At 48.4% G+C, this 5,147-nt stretch overlaps 1 pseudogene; it reads right to left on the bottom strand.

The window, feature by feature from the left end:
* Positions 1–236: 236 nt before the first annotated feature.
* LOC105493079 (NADH dehydrogenase [ubiquinone] 1 beta subcomplex subunit 10-like) lies at positions 237–4,076 on the bottom strand (annotated as a pseudogene).
* Positions 4,077–5,147: the final 1,071 nt, after the last annotated feature.

Genomic DNA, 5,147 nt, shown 5'->3' with positions numbered 1-5,147 from the left:
CACCTGCCTCGGCCTCCGAAAGTGCTGGGATTACAGGCCTGGGCACCGTGCCCCGCCTCTTAACTCATTTTTTTTTTCTTTCTTTCTTTTTTCTTTTTTGTTTTTCAGGTTGCAGGGTTTTATTTCAGCAACATAGCGACAGTCAAGCAGAGCCACACAGCCGGGGCAGCTACAGCTGCCTCAGGAGGCGGCAGCAGCGGCCGCTTTTGCAGCTGCTCTCTCTCCCAGCATCCTCTGCTTCTGCTTGGCCCGGCACTTTCCGGCAGAACAGTGGGCCCCCAGGGCCTGTTAGCGGTCCTGGTAGGCCGGGGCCACCTGGGTGAACTGCTGCACTTCCTTGGCCCGGTTCTGCCTGTTGTTGTCTCCTTCGCTCTACTGACAGGCCTTGAGCCGCTCCTGGATAATACTGACGATTTCTTGATCGACTTTGTAGTCCCTCCTCCGCTGCATTCGGCTTCATATATGCACAAGATGTCCTCCTTGCGCTCGGTGATGTCCGGCACGCGGCGGTACTGCCGGTGGTAGTAGTAATACCTGTTCTTTGCGTGCTGCCACTCTGGGACCTCTCACGAGGGTCACGGGTCGGTCCACGAGGAGGTTGAAGGCCTTCGTCAGGTACACGACAGTGCTGGCGTGTGGCGCGGGGGCGCGGGGTCCACATCCTTGTCTCCGCATGGCTGTAGTGAGCGCGGACTCCGCTCCGGGACGCGCTGCCCTGGCCTCCGCCTCGGTCCGGGTCCCTACTCATTCTTTTTAATGGTTGTGTAATATTACATGGTGTGAACTTAATAAAGGACCCCTACGCAGCCAAGAGATTTTTTTCCCCCAATGAGAAAACAGATTTTTTTTTTTTTAATGTTTGAGATTTTAGTGAATTCTTTTCATACGGCAAGGAGCTGAACTACCTGTATTGTTCAGAAGCCAAGTTCAGCAGTCTTGTATGTGGGATGTCTGTAAAGAATAAGAAATGGGACGGGCGCAGTGGCTCACGCCTGTAATCCCAGCACTTTGGGAGGCCGAGGTGGGCGAATCACGAGGTCAGGAGTTCGAGACCAGCCTGGCCAACATGGCGAAACCCCGTCTCTACTAAACATACAAAAACTATCCGTGGGTGCCTGTAATCCCAGCTACTTGGGAGGCTGAGGCAGGAGAATCGCTTGAACCCGGGAGGTGGAGGCTACAGTGAGCCAAGATCGCGCCACTGCACTCCAGCCTGGCGACAGAGGAAGACTCCCTCCCCCCCCCCCAAAAAAAAGGAATAAGAAAGGGACTGTGCCCCAAGGAGTCTGCGCTCTTACCAGGAGGCAGAGCCACACGTGGTCATGAGACAACAGCCTCTGGCAGCTGCACGGAGGAGAGCTCCACGGAGCCTGCGGGAGGCAGGGCTTGAGACTGGCCCGCTGGGAGGGTACAGCTCTGGCAGGAAGCCTGGAAGGGCAGGTGTGGAGTCAGACGTGATCTGATGTTTTGTGTGGCCAAGACAGAAAGCCAGGCAGGAAAAACCCAGTTACTCAGAAGATTGGTTGAGCAGCCACCTCCCTCCCACTGACCGCCCCCTAGGAATCTCTATAGTCTTAGCTTATTTTCAGCTTTTAGTTTCCTCTAGTCGGAGGTTGGGCCCCTGGTCTCTTGATTTTCTAACTGCAGAAAGAAGGGATGAAAGTCTGAGATTTCAATCAAAAGCTTAAGAAAATAATAATCCTTGGTTGCCCTAATTCTTTCCTGAAAATACCTCACACTAACAGAAATTGCCTTTAAGCCCCTTTTCTTTTCTTTCATGCTTTAAATTTCTTTCTTAATTAAAAAGAGTTGTTTACTTGATGTGGGCTCCAACATGCTTATTTATTTTAACTTATCTTGTTTCTTTTTTCCTTATCTTCATGACTTGATAACTCTGTAACTCTCTCTTCTTGTGTCTTAAAATGTTGGTTGTCTCTGTCACTGACATGACCTAATAAGGAACTTCATAATCAGCCCTTTTCTATTCTGACAGAATAGAAGTTGTGCCAATAACAAATGGAAATCACTGAGCTCCAGAATTCAACTGCCCTAAACTGGCTGCTTGTCCCTATCAGAGATTTTAGAATGTTTTCCCTTTAAGATGAATTTCAGTTTTACTCAATCCTACCAATGTTTGATGACAATACTCATAGAAAACTAATGATAAATTAATGTCTGCTTTTCAAAGTACCTGGTTGAGTTCACTGTGTAAAAATAATAATAATAATAAAGGCAGCCAAACTGATGATTGGCAGAATTTTTTCCCGTCACTTAAGGCGATTGAGTTGCAGTACCTAGTCTGAGAATGCCTCAGAGACACACCACCCAGGGACTTGGATCCTTGATCTCAGAAAGATTGTGATCGAATTAAGTCTGACTCAACAAATAAGGTCACTGGAAAGAAGTGCTGGCATTAAATTTACCGTTAACGCCAGGGTCAATTTACTAAACAGTCATCTGCATGTGGTTCCACAAGACCTCTGGGTAAATTCCAGAAACTGCCTGGGAGGAAGATAGCTTGCGCATGAAGTCACTGAATCCTGGTCAGTGTGACTCTTGGTGATCATCTCTCAGTACACCAAAAAGCGTTTCCAAAGACAGGACGCCACTGTGGGGTGGAAAGCCTTTGGAAGCTATGGAAGGTGACTTCTTATGTTAAGTCTAGAAATGGGATGGCAGGAGGACAAGAAACTGAGACTCTGGTTCCGGGATCCTGGAGTCCTAGTTCCACCACAGATGTTAACTGGGCTCAGCTATTCAGGTCACTGACTGGTTCATCTTAGAGTTGTTTCTAGACTAGATATTTATTGCCCTGGATTACAAAGATGGGAAAGTAAGAGTTCTGTCCATCAGCCAGTTGTCAGGCATAAATGATGTCTTTCCCTTGCTTCCTGCACCACAGTTTGCTTATCTGTCAGATGGAAACGCTAATTACTTACTTACCTACTCCTCACCTCCAGGGCTGTTCACATGAGTAAGAAGAGAGTATGGATATGAATTTGCCTTACAAAGGGAAAAGTTCCACCCAAATAGAAAACACTAGCGGAAATAATTTCTAGATTCTTCCTGCTGAAGCTTTTCAACTATTTCCAAAACACATCATTGCTGAGCCTGTGCAAGTTCAAATGGCAAAACCCGAAGAGTCAGTGGCATTGCCTCTTCTCTAGCCAGAGCCTTGGGGGCCGTCAGCCTGCACCTGCCTGTTTGTTCTGCCATTGCCTCATTCGCTCTGACTTGGACACCGGGGAAGCCAGGACCACAGAGGCACTTCTCAGCTTCCTCCTGAAACAGCCCTCCTCAGCTTCTCAGCTGTGTCTCCCGGGTCTTCTCACAGAATTCTTGGCCAGGAATCCACCTTCCTTAAAGCAAATCAGGTCTCCCGATTTCCTAGAGCCAGAATAGCATAGGGGGCAGCTGTGGGCCTTGGAGCCAGACAGACCCTTACTAATTATCCATGGATCTTGCTGAACCTTGGTTTCTCATCTGTAAAATGCGGGTAATGAAGCTACCTTCCTGGCCATCTATGAGTTTGAAATAAAAGAATATGGGGGCCGGGTGCAGTGGCTCACGCCTGTAATCCCAGCACTTTGGGAGACTGAGGCAGATGGATCACCTGAGGTCAGGAGTTCGAGACCAGCCTGGCCAACATAGTGAAACCCTGTCTCTACTAAAAATACAAAAATTAGCCAAGTGTGTTAGAGGGTGCCTGTAAACCCAGCTACCCGGAAGGCTGGGTCAGGAGAATCACTTGAATACAGGAGGTGGAGGTTGCAGTGAGCTGAGATCACACCACTGCACTTCAGCCTCGTTGACACAGCAAGACTCCATCTCAAAAAAAACAAAGAAGAGGATGGGTGAAAGGGCCGGGTGTGTCACGGAAGTTGAATGTGTGTCCTTTTCCTTTTTCCCTTGTTCCTTTCCTGTACAGCTGCCCACCAGGCACTGTCTCCTTTCTCCTGGGAAGGCGCTGCATTGTTTCCCTGCAAAGGAGGTCCAGAAAGCAGACCCGGCCCCATGTCTGTGCATCTGCTCGGAGAAGGCCTCCTGAGGAGCACACCGACACCCTCCCCTTCCATATTGGCCTTCCCTGCACCATTTCAGGTTCTTGCCTCTTTGGAATTGTGTGTATGTGGAGGGAACATCTGGAGGTGTCCCTTAATTTTTCATGTTACATCTGGACGTGTCACATAGCCACAACCGTAACTGTACATGGAGAATCATGTCGTGTGTGCTGTGGGCAAGCCAAGAGGTGGCTTTGTGTGCTCTGCTCTTCTGCCAGCCTGGCCCAGTGCAGGTGCTGTGTGATCCCGGAGGAAAGAGTCATTCAGAGGGCCTGAAGAAAGGAGGAGTCAGTGGCTTGCAAGGTGCACTCCCACTTCCTGCGGTTTTCACAGGCAATTACATGATAAGGACTGGAGATGAAATGAAGCAAAATCTTCTGGGGTCACTTGAGCTATTTCTTTTGAGTACAGGTCTCTGGGATAGCATGGCCTGTCAGTCACACCTGTTTCACAGCTGTTGGCAGCTCCATTCTGTAGGGGAGCAAGTGTCCAGTCCTGGGAGCTCTGGCTGCAGGGATGCTAGGAATGTCCACCCTGTCCTGGGGCCTGCCTTCGCCTCTGCCCCTCCACTGCCTCTCCATCCCTCTTCCTCCTCTTTATTTTTGTCTGTCCCTATGGCTGTCAGTGGGGTCTTGAGTCACCTATGTCATCATATCAGGAACATTGTGTGTTCCAAAGTGTGCTTGGTGGAACACTTGTTACTTGAAACAGTGCTTTGTAAAATGGATCCTGAGGCTAGCAGCTGGGAATGCCGCATCCTCTATCTCCTTCTTGTGGATTTGTGATTCAGATTCTCGATTAACCCTGAAGAATCCCATAATAAATGGTTTGCTTTTGCTTCATAGTTTTGCCCAAACATTTTTGATCATGGATCCTTTTGTATGAATTCCCAAGAAACACTTATTAGCAGGATTTGGTGAATCACATTCTGGGAAAAGCAGGCATGAACAACGTATTATTTGTAGGAATGCTATGAAGTCAAACTCACCAGTGAGAAATCTGGCATCAGAGGGCTGTGGAAAATGTGTGTGCTTTTTTTTTTTTTTTTTTTTAATAAAAATATCACATTGGTGCAGATCAGACGTT

This window comes from Macaca nemestrina, chromosome 7, assembly GCF_043159975.1.
Source record: "Macaca nemestrina isolate mMacNem1 chromosome 7, mMacNem.hap1, whole genome shotgun sequence".
Classification (NCBI taxonomy): domain Eukaryota; kingdom Metazoa; phylum Chordata; class Mammalia; order Primates; family Cercopithecidae; genus Macaca; species Macaca nemestrina.
This window is presented reverse-complemented; position numbering and strand designations above follow the sequence as displayed.